The following is an 11,999-nucleotide window of genomic DNA, read 5'->3' on the forward strand; positions in this document are numbered from 1 at the left end:
ACGCAGCTCGGCCGACACGAGTTCCCTGCACCGGCGGTACAGGGAGGGGACCACGTTCCGGCTGAACGTGGTCCTTGAGGGGATGACGTATTCGGGAGCCAGGTATTGGAGAATCCGGCGGAAGCCGTTGTTCTCGACCACCTGAAACGGCTGGTCATCGGTGGAAATCATCTCCCCTATGAGGCGGGTGAGGTGATGATGGTCCACGCGAACAATACGCTGGCTGCCCGAGGACTGTGTCCACCGCTGGACGGGCAGTGTAGCCTGCCTGCTGGCTGGCACACTGCCGCTGCCCGCCCTAGTGGCAGATGCACAAGGCGCACTAGCGCTGCCAGCCTGTCCCCTGAGACCTGGGTGGTGACGCTCTATGTGTCTCCACATAGGCGTCGTACCCAGGTGCGCAGGGTCCCTTCCACGGCTGACAAGCATCCTGCAGTGGACACAGCGGGCGTGGAATGGGTCATCTTGAGGGACCTCAAAATGCACCCATGCACCACTGCCCTTGGCCTCCTGCGCCCTGGGCGCCGTCCTAGGCCGTTTCTCGCAGGGTGGCTGCAGTCCTGGGGGGGGCGGCCGCCGCTGCCTGCCCACTGCTGCCACCCAACCCGCCCCTTCCGCCCTCCACAGTGGAGGAAGGGCCCGGCTGAACTGGCATCGGAGAGGCAGGCCTCTCCTCCACCACCTCGCCAGACCGCTCTCCACCAGAGTGTCGGGCTTCACGAGGGGGGGCCCACTGAGCGGCGAAAGGATAGGGGGAAGGGGCCCCAGAGGGAGGGAGAACCTGGCTGCATCGCTGCCAGCCGCACGGTCCTCACCGCCCTCTACCTGCTCTTCCAACTCCACAGTCTCCTCCACCTCAACAACTGGCGGTAGCTCAGCAGCACCTGGTGCCGCCGGCGAGGAGGGACCCGCCACAGCCCTAACGGTGCCTCTGCCTCTGCCACGATTGGCGGCAGCAGGCGTGGGGAACTGAATCCTGTGCACCAAAGATGGGGCTGGAGCAAAGAATTCTCCAATGGGGAGAACTGGGGTGTCCTCAGGCTCCCCGCGTCCTCTCCCTCCCCGTGCCGCAGGCGCACCCCGCACCTGGCCTCTCCCACCTCTGCCTGCCAGCCTTGAGCGAGCCCTGCCCGCCACACGGCGCTCAGACATGCTGCTAGGTCAGAAGGAGGGAGACTTTAGGAGGAAGGCCAGAGACAGGGTCAAAAAAATAATTTGGAGGGGCTTAGGGGCCAAAAAAAAGGCAGCTGATTTGGAGACGGCGGGGGGGGGAGTTTGTTTTTAAAAAAGGAAGCCAATTGGGGGGAAAGGAAGACTTTTTGATGGGGGGGGAAGCCAATTGAAGTGAGGGGGAGGGTGTCCTTTTAGAATTTGGGACTCGGGAGTCAACCAAGCCAATTGGGGAGATGGGTCTGGGAGGGTTTTTTTAAAAAATAGGGGGTTAAAGGGTGGACCCCTGGTGTGGGTGGCACGGGCAGGTGGGTGGAGTAGTTGTGGTGTGGGTGGCAAGTTTTTAACTTTTTTGGGGGGGAGAGTGGATGGGGGGAGGGCACAGCACCTACCGGGGGTGGGGGAGGGACGCAGTCAACGCTTGGGAACCTGCAGATCAAAGGAGGAAAGCCTTATTTAGTGAACTGGAGCACAAAGTGTGGGTTCTGGGGGGTGGTTCTCAAGTAATGCTCCTGTGGGGGGAGCATCAAACTCAATGCAGCCTATTTAGTGACTCTAAATTGCACACAACCAAAACCAGAACCCAGTCACACCTAAACAGAGGTTGAACCCACCCACTCTGTGACTCTGCCCGCCCAATGCCATGGCAAGCAAGCAGCAGCAAACACTTGATGGCAGCATCATGGATTGAACATCATCATCATATGTGTGTATTGGCCCAGCATGTAGTGGCAGCATCAGAACCCAGGACCCCACTCAGACTGCCCCAGAGGCAAGGAAGCACTCTGGCATGGCATTGGCCCAGCATGTAGTGGCAGCATCCGATCCCCTGACCCCACTCAGACTGCCCCAGAGGCAAGGAAGCACTCTGGCATGGCATTGGCCCAGCATGTAGTGGCAGCATCCGATCCCCTGACCCCACTCAGACTGCCCCAGAGGCAAGGAAGCACTCTGGCATGGCATTGGCCCAGCATGTAGTGGCAGCATCCGATCCCCTGACCCCACTCAGACTGCCCCAGAGGCAAGGAAGCACTCTGGAAGAAGGCACCTGTTCAAAAACCACCTGCAAGACGCATGCAATGCAACGCAACACACAGCAGCAGCAATTTCTTTATTGGGCATGAAGACACAAGTTACAACGGTACATCTCCTCTCCTTCCTCCCCACACCCAAATGCATTTCAAGATAGGGGTGTCCCTATTTAAAACCGCCAGCTAGGGAGAGAAAGGGGGCAACAAAAGGTGCACAATTGCACACGCACTAACCCCTCTTCTTCCGGTCCTTCTCCTGCCGCTCACTGCTGGTCACGGATGCGCCGCCAACAGCCAACCCCCTGGGCTGGGACACAACAGGGCGGCCGCACGAGGCACAGGCAACCGGGGTAGTTCAACGATGGAGGGGCAGAAGTGAGGAGACCACACTATTTATGTGTTGTTGCTCAACTCACCCCCAAGCAGAGACAAATGAAATAAAACAACTTTCAAAAGAAAAATAACCGATGGCGGGGACCTCCAGGTGAGGTCGGAGGTAGGATACTGTGTGGCTGCAGCTGTGGGAGGAAGAAGAAGTGAAGGGATGAGGAGAGAGAAAGAGAGAGAGAGAGGAAGAAGAGAGGAGGAGCTGTAATGTAGCAGCAGGGAGGGGGATTCGGGTGTGGAAGGAGGACAGCAGCAGCAGCGGTGACGGTCCCAAGAGGGGGAGAGACCAACAGAGGGTGTTTGGGGGGTGGAGTGTGTTTCAGGGGGTCTGGGGTATGTAGCGGGGAGTCGGGGGGCAAGAGGGGGAGAGACCAACAGAGGGTGTTTGGGAGGTGGAGTGTGTTTCAGGGGGTCTGGGGTATGTAGCGGGGAGTCGGGGGGCAAGAGGGGGAGAGACCAACAGAGGGTGTTTGGGGGGTGGAGTGTGTTTCAGGGGGTCTGGGGTATGTAGCGGGGAGTCGGGGGGCAAGAGGGGGAGAGATCAGAGGGTGTTTGGGAGGTGGAGTGTGTTTCAGGGGGTCTGGGGTATGTAGCGGGGAGTCAGGGGGGCAAGAGGGGGAGAGACCAACAGAGGGTGTTTGGGGGGTGGAGTGTGTTTCAGGGGGTCTGGGGTATGTAGCAGGGAGTCGGGGGCAAGAGGGGGAGAGACCAGAGGGCAGGGTGTGTTTTGGGGGGATTAGTATGCGTCAAGGGGGATGAATCTGGGTGGGAGGGGGCAGGCAGGGCAGGAGTGGAGGAGGAGGAGGTGGCAGTGGGGGGAGTGGGTTTCTGGAGGGGAGGGAGGGGGGAAGCTGGGAGCAGAGGGCCACACAGAGAGGGGAACAATCAATGAATCAATCAAAGCAAACCAAACAATATGAAAAAAGTCCCCAAAAAAACAAACACCTGGGAACAATGGGCAGAAAGTCTGGGTGGGGGGGGGAGAGGAACCAACAACAACCAGCAGGGAGGAATGGGACACACACACAGCAAAACCAGAACCAAAAGAAGCTAATTGATTTCACACAAAAAACCAAAGTAACTAAGACAGGACTCAACAGGCAGCAGCAGCAGCACCAGGGAGGATGGGGAACAACACTCAGTCTGGGTGGGAGGGGGCAGGCAGGGCAGGAGTGGAGGAGGAGGAGGCGGCAGTGGGGGGAGTGGGTTTCTGGAGGGGAAGGAGGGGGTAAGCTAGGAGCAGGACCACACAGGGGAACAATCAAATTTGAATCAAAACAATCTATACACAAAGTTAAAAAAAGGAAACCAAAGGGCAGCCAGAAAGTCTCAGGGCGGGGGGGGGGGGGTAACAACTACCAGGGGGAGGGACTGGGGGAGTGGGTGGGACACACACAGGGAGCAAAACCAAAACCAGAACCTAATTCCACAAAGAAATCCAAAGAATGCAAGGCTCAACAGGCAGCAGCACAGGAGGGAAACAATCTTATCTGGGTGGGAGGGAGGGGGGGGAAGCTAGGAGCAGGGCCAGAGGGGAACAAATTAACAATCAAAATCAGAACACAAGGAATCAAATTGCAGCAATAATATAAACTAAATCCTCAGAAACACAACTCAGACAGGCAGCCAGCAATAACAATAGCAGAAGTTATTAATTAAAAACCAAAATCAGCAAATATATAAATTTACACAGAAGCAATAATTGAATGAAACTCAAAAAGTGGAACAAAAGTCAGGCAAGGCACAAAAACAGGAAAGCAATGCAGAAGATGGGGGTGGGGGGGAGGAGGGAAAGCCAAAACCTTGGGAGAAGGGTTGAGAGAGAAAGGGTGAAGAGAACAGAAAACACAACAGGAAAAGTTGGAAAAAGTTGAGGGGAAAGTATTAAAGAGGTTTGGACAGAGACAGACAGAGGGCAGATGGACAAGGTGGCACACAACAACACACAGAGAGAGCAGAGAGACAGACAAACACTAATGTGACACACAGTCAGCAGGGACTCACAGCAGACACCAGCAGCAAAAGAGCAAGCAAGGTCTCAGAGATGATCCCACAACTGCAGCCAAGAGAAGTTTCCAGAGAAGAGGCTTGGGTTTATATAGGTTTGAAATTCCCTCCTTTGGGAGCCCCCACCTTTGCACTCCCCCCACGGCCAACAGGGTGCCAGCTCTCAACAGTGCAACAGCCAAGCAGCCTACCAGACCAAAGGACTCATTCTGGCCAATCAAAGGATCAATAGCGCAGCCAATACAATGCCTGAAAATAGCATCACAAAATGGATGCTAGGAGCAAAAGTTTCAGGAATGAGCCACAAAATGGAGGACACACTTCAAACTTTAAAGGGACACTCCACTGACTCCAGAGACTCAATTGAACTCCCGAACCGGTTCGGGAAACCCGAGCCGGTTCGGAGCTGAACCGACTCGGATTCGGTCCGGATCGGTCCCAGAAGGGCCCGATTCGGTCCCGGATCGAACCGCCGGATCCGGACCGAACCGCACATCACTAGCACACATACAAAAGCAAAATAAATTCTTGATGCATGGTCTGACTAAATAAACTGTTTCCTAGCTTAAATCCCCAAGGCCAAAATCCTTGCTTCTTGTCCTTGAACTCACCAAACTCCTCATGAGAATCAAGCCTCCTGCCGATCTCTCACCCTAAAAAATTATCCTGCAGCCTCCACCATGAAGCAGTCGACCTCATGCTAGTCCACACTTTCTGCCAAGATTCCCTTTCTTGTTCCCATAATTCCCCACTGCAGCTCTCATGTCCCACCCACCTGTTGAACTGATTGGGTGAGCCCTGGAGTTCACCAGCCTGTCAGTCAAGAAAAGGGTTCAGTTCCTGTTAACTCTTTAGAGGAAGGGAAGACTGATCACTACAATCCCAGATATAAATCAGGTTGAACCCCGACGAGCAGTGAAAAACCCAAATCGTGTGTGAAGTGCTCCCCGATAGCTCACAGGGACTTCAGGGTAAATCTGCCCAATATGTGAACACTCCCACTCCATTCCGGGTGTGGAAAACTTCCAGGGCCTAGATCCACCGCACAGAGCAGGGGAGGCTGAGATCAGGACCAACCTGGGTAGAGCTGTTGGGCTGGCCCTGGCAGGCTTCCATGGGTGATGGTGGCCGCTGTCTGGCTCCCAGCAATGCCAGTCCTCTGCTGCTTTAGCGGAGCCAAGGGTCTGCAGAGAGGAGGGTTAGGATTCATGTAGAAGCTGCCTTCGACCGAGTCAGGCCCTGGGTCCATCTAGCTCAGTACTGTCTACCCAGACTGGCAGCGGCTTCTCCCAGGTTGCAGGCAGGAGTCTCTCTCGGCTCCATCTTGGAGATGCCGCCAGTGAGGGAACTTGGAACCTTCTGCATGCAAGCCTGCAGGTGCTCTGCCCACTCTGCGAGTGCGCAGGGCATCCTGAAGAGACAACCGAGCCCGGTCTGGGGTCTACTTGTGTGTCGCCACGTGCTGTGGTGACACACGAGCAAAAAAATGAGGATAACTGAGCACTGGCTCCATTAACCTCATTTAAGGGGGGGGGGATTAGGTGGGCTAGCCGCCTTGGGAGCATCGGGAAAGGTGGCTAAGCTCCCTGGAAAGGTGGCTAAGCTCCCTTGGCCCGCTTTCCAGTGATTGTGGGAATAGCCTCGTGGTCTCCCCCATTCAAATGCAAACCAGGGCGGACCTTGCTTAGCAAAGAAGATAATTCATGCAAGACCAGCTCTCCTCCCCAATCCCAACCTGCTGATGAGGACTAGTAAGGCGGCTGCCTCAGGTAGTGGATATTGCTGGGGGCAGCTGTTGAAGGAGGAGGGAGATGAGCTTACCCCTCATGCTCTTTTCCTTACACACACACACACACACACACCCGCAACAAGCTTGCCCTCGGAGGAACACAGAGGACTTCTGTTAAACAGTGGTATATAAATATTAGTAGTATTTAGTAGCAGTAAAACATATGGGCTCATGTAGCAGCTTCCACCTCATGACAGAGCAGGGGTGTGTGTGTGTGTGTGTTTGTGTCTCCCTGATTCAAATCAAGCCCCTTCTAGCTGCTCTGTTTTTGCTTCTAAGTGAAAAGACAGAAATATGAAAACGTTTCTCATCCTCTCTAGTTTGACCCTCACAGTAGGCCCGGGACTGTGCTAAATGTATTTTTTTTTCTTAAGCCAGCTGAACAGAATCATATTTAGCTACCTTCTGGCAGGGTGTTTTTTCTCTAGCACGATTAAATCTGGCAAAAGCTATAATCTGTCAAAGGTTTCCGTGCAGTGCGTTGTAATCCGGCGAGGGGTTATCGAGAGGTGGTCTTTTGATACCTGGAAAAATATGCTCTAAAGGGGCCTCAAAAGCCATTAAGCTCAAGACAGCTAACAGCGTTTTTGTCCCAGCCCCCCCCCCCATAAGAGTTTTGAAAAAGACACTAAAAGAAATTACACAAAATTTATAAATAACTCTCCTGGTGAAGCCGGATAATGGCAGCCCAAATGAAAATGTTTTTCCTCCCCTGGAATGGTTTGCCTGAATTCTGCTCATTACTTTTGACAAATGGGTTATTACTGTTAATAATGTCAGGAGTGCTTTTTGTGCGGAAAGTTCATTATTCACTCTCCAACAACCCTATTTTAGCAGATCACTGTTTTCCTCCCCCCACCCCCCCTGCCCTTATTTGCTGCTATTTTGTTCTGTCCTCCAACCCTCAGCCACCCCCAAATCCTCCTCCTACCTTAAACGGATCAACATTTCCCCCTGTACAGGGAAAGGTTAATAGATAGGTGAAGCTGAAAGAAGTGACCCACCCAAGGTCACCCAGTGAGGTTCATGGTAGAATTTGGATTTGAGCCTGGGACTCCTCGGTTCTGGCTTGATTGAACTATTCTAACCACTGTACCACAGGAAGGTAGAAAGTTGCCTTCTACTGAGTCAGACCCTTGGTCATCTAGCTCAGTATTGCCTACACTGACTGGAAGCAGCTCCCCCAGGTTCCAGGCAGGAGTCTTTCTCAGCCCTACCTGGAGATGCTGCCAGTGAGTGAATCTGGAGCCTTCTGCATGCAAGCATGAGATGCTCTTCCACTGAACTACAGCCCCGTCCCCTAAGAGGAATATCTGACAGTGCTCACACATGTAGTCTCCCATTCAAATTGAAACCAGGGCAGACCCTGCTAGCAAAGGGAACCATTCATGCTTACTACGGCAAGACCTGCTCTGATCCTATGCCATCTCTCTCATCTTGTATACATTTTTTCCCCTTTAAGAAAATAAATTTATTTGTAGAAGGCAAGTTAATACATGATGATGGCTGCATTTATTTTTCCATGCATGTCACACAGTCTTTGCGAGATGCTCTATTTTCGCCCTTTAATAAATATTGCATGGCCTGAAATGTCTGCGTTGGACAATGAGGTGTGAAATGCGAAGACCTCTGCTATGAAATAAGCCGTTGTTTATTCTGGGGATAAAAATAGAGCCATCTGATCCTCTTACGATCAGGGGCACTCGTGGGATGAGATGCAAATGGAGACCTCGGGGCAGTGTGCGTTACTCTCTTCCCCTCTGTGTCCAATTCATGCAGAGATGTTTGTTTTGTAGACCTAAGCTTGACTTTTCAGCTCAAGCCTGGTGGCTGCAAAGGCTCCCCCTTCAGTCTCTGACGTGAGCTGAGAGGACAGCTGTTGAACCCCATGCCTGGGTCCCCGAGTTGTCCTTTCTGAGGCTGACCAAAGGCACTGAGAAGGTGCCTGAGCAAGCAGACATTTCACCAGATACCTCTGAAATGAGCTACCACTGACCCACCCCAAAGTAGCAGCTGATTGGAATGGGTCCAAATGTTCTCCCCAAAAGGACAGTGGCATTGATAGTGAGGAGAAGAACACAAGACTGGATACAGTCGAGGGCAGCCTCTTGGAAAAGTGCCCTCTGGTGCCCCCTCCCAACGTACATGGAGAGGGGCTTACCTTGGTGGCGGCAGAGGCAGTGGGTCTTTAATCATATATATATATTTAAATACTTAAGTCTTTCGTTTCTGTGTTTACTTTGCCTCCAGAGTGCCTCTTGATGGCTACTGGCTGGCCGCTGCCATGGTGTTTCCCTACAAACTGTCCCCATCATGGTGGTGTGGGACACAAATGTGCCAGCCAGGTTGTGGCTGTAACCAATCCTCTCCTGGGGCATCAGAGTGCAGATGTCAGGGGTGGGTCCTGGCAACTGCCTGTAATCAGCCCGGGGTGAATTAAGACCGTGCCCTTTTCTGGTCCTAAGTCATATCGTTATTAACATTAGTATCTATAAAATGTGTTCTAAAATTTAGTAGTTCTAAAGATGCTACTGAAACTCTTGCTTGCTCTCTTATTTGGTCTTGACTTGATTATTGTAGCATGCCTTAGGTCACCCTTTCTTCTAAACCTGCTTATCGAGTCCTTATTTTGCAGCTCCTCTTGTTTTTCTTGCCTGCAAATATGACCATGTTTCTCCTCTTCTTCTTTTTCTTTGCACTGGCTTCCTTTCCCTTACTGCATCCAATTTAAAACTCTGCTACTCGGTCTTAAATGCTTATATTCCATTGCTCCTTTTAATCTTCTTCAACTTCTCTTTAGTCTCTTCCCAGAGCTGAACATTCTTCAGAAAACAATGTCTTTGCTAGTCCCAGGATTACACCGGCTGTCCTTGTCTTTGTCCCTTTTCCTTGGCAGCATCATGTCTTCAGAATTCACTCCCTCCAGACTTTGGTGCAATTCAGTCCTTCCTGCCCTTTAAGAAGCCTCTCAAGACACATTTGGACGTAGGCTTCCCTAATTTGCTGTCATTTTGGCTCAGCGCCACTCTGCCTCCCGTTGTCTTTCCGTCCCTTGCCTGCTTTCCTCATCCCTCCACTTCCTCTTCTGTCTATTTAGGAGGCAGGGACTTGTCATTGTGAAAATTAACAATGTCCATTGAGTTGTTCCTTCGGCATGTAAGAAATAGCAAATGTGATGGTGAAGATGAGCCGAAGGATGATTGCATGGCACAGTTTGCCAAAAGGACCAAGGAGAGCTTGATTGTCACATGCCCGGCAGCTGCAAAATGTGAGAGACCAAAGCAGGAGGAAGCCCCAAAAGGGAGTAGAGATGGTGCTTTGAGGTGGAGTCGAGGATTAAGCCCCGCACATTCACTTTCTAATCTGACTGGGAGGGATTAAGTTGGATTTAGCTGCTGGGCAGGGTGGGGGTTGCTGTTACAGGCACAGGTGGCACATGCTTCTCTCTGGTCCCAGGGCAGATACTTGAGAAAGCAGCAGGGTTAGGATTCAGGAAGATGAAGTGCACCCTTTACTGAGTCAGACCATTGGTCCGCATAGCTCCATTTCATCTGCTCTCGAGTGGTAGCGGCTCTCCCAGGTTTCAGGCTGAGAGGGCTCTTGCCCAGACTTACTTGGAGAAGCCATCAGGGACTGAACCTTCTGCAAGCAAAGCAGAGATCCCACCACTGAGTTACAGCCCCATCCCCTATGGAGAGATGATGAACCCATGGATAAGTAGTCAGTGACTTACTAGCTGCCTCCAAACAAATCCTGGACAGAAGAGGCTTCTCTGGCAGGAAAACATCCGTGTGTGTGTGTGTTTCCAGAATTGGAGGCTGCAACTCTAGAACCATCCCCAAAATACAAAAGAACATTGGAAATACAAGGCAGGGAGTCTCTCTCTTTTCTTTCTAGCAGTGCTCCTCCATTTCAGGAACTCGGCTGAATCCAGTTTCTATCTATCTATCTATCTATCTATCTATCTATCTATCTATCTATCTATCTATCTATCGCTTTTATAGCCTGCTCTTCCTCCAAGGATCTTCATAACAACCCTGTGAAGTAGGTTAGACTGAGAGAAAAGTGACCGGCCCAAAGTCACCCAGTGAGTTCTGTGGATTTGAACTCAGGTCTCCCTGGTCCGAGTGCAACACTCTACGCACTACAGCCCACTGGCTGCCATGCCTACCCTGCAGATTAGCTTGTCTAGAAGGAAGCCAGCCCTAAACACAAACCAGGGGTGCTGAGTGCTGCCTTTTCTGCTACCCCTACAAGATCCTGACATGAAAGACTTGAGGCACAAGAGGTCTTGACAGAAAAGCAAGAGCAGTCTCACCAGAGACTAGGTGCTTCCAGATGGAGAAGAAGAAGAGTACCTCCACTGCCTCTGATGGGATGCGCCAGCAACTGTGTTTATTCTAATGGGGTCTTTGATGTCAGTAAGAAATGGGTGCCACAGCATGTTAGCAGGAGAGCATTAATAGAGATGAGGCTGTCTCCTGCTTGCTGTTGAGAGTGCACGGATCTGCCTCTGCTATATATGTTTGTTTGAAGTTCTACAAAAGTTATATGTTTGTTTGAAGTTTATTGGCTTGATTCTAGTGTGCCAACCAGCCTAAGAGCATAGCTCTGGGTAAGACCCAAGATGTCAGATTTGGGGCTCAGATCTCTGAACCCGCTCTCAAAACAGCTTCAGGGATTTGGGTTACATTCCTCTTCCCGTCAAAGTTTCCCCTGCACTTTAGGGCTGCCGAGTCTTGGAATAATCCCATAAGATGGGTGGCGCTCAGGAGGAGGGCCCACATGTCATATGCCTCTGGGGGAGAATGACAGGGAACATTTTGCCCAGCTACGATGTGCCGCGATTTTATTTTATTTTTTAAATGTACATCCCACTCTGCCAGCAAGCAATACCGTCCACATATGACCCTCACAGATCACACCACCCTTCACCATTCTACAATTGTGCCATGATTAGAAAGTTGGCAATAAAGAAGATATGCACAGAAAAGATAGCTTGACAAAGTGAGCCAAGCAGACTACAGGTCAAGTAGGAACTGGAACATAGGAAGCTGCCATATACTGAGTCAGACTATTGGTCTATTTAGCTCGGCGTAGCAAGATTGGAGTGGGCCCAGAGACACGATTTTTAAATGCGCCCCCCCCACCCACCCCCGCACTGAAGCTCAGCTCATTAAGTAAAGAAATCTTAAATTGAGGTCCAGGAGGTCCGTCTCCAGTGACCGCCAACTTGTCTGGTGGCCACACGGAGACACGGGCCTTCTTGATTGCTGCCCTGAGATTGTGGAATGCGCTCCCTGCTGAGATGCGATGCTCCCCATCCCTGACTATTTTTAAAAAAACATCTGAAGACCCGCCTCTTCACCCAAGCTTTTTCAGCTTTTTTAATTTGTAGGTTTTAATTTTATACTGTTTTTTAAATTGTTAAACTGTTTTAACCTTCTATATTTGTTTTAATTGTTTTTATGTTATTGTTAACCACCCAGAGACGAAAGTTTGGGAGGTATACAAGTCAGATAGATAAATAAATAAATAAGGCTGAATAGTGGTAACAAAAAGCGTAGTTATACCACACAGCGGGCGACCAGGCTTGGTCATATGCTACGAACCAG

The sequence above is a fragment of the Hemicordylus capensis genome, chromosome 8 (genome assembly GCF_027244095.1).
Source record: "Hemicordylus capensis ecotype Gifberg chromosome 8, rHemCap1.1.pri, whole genome shotgun sequence".
NCBI lineage: Eukaryota > Metazoa > Chordata > Lepidosauria > Squamata > Cordylidae > Hemicordylus > Hemicordylus capensis.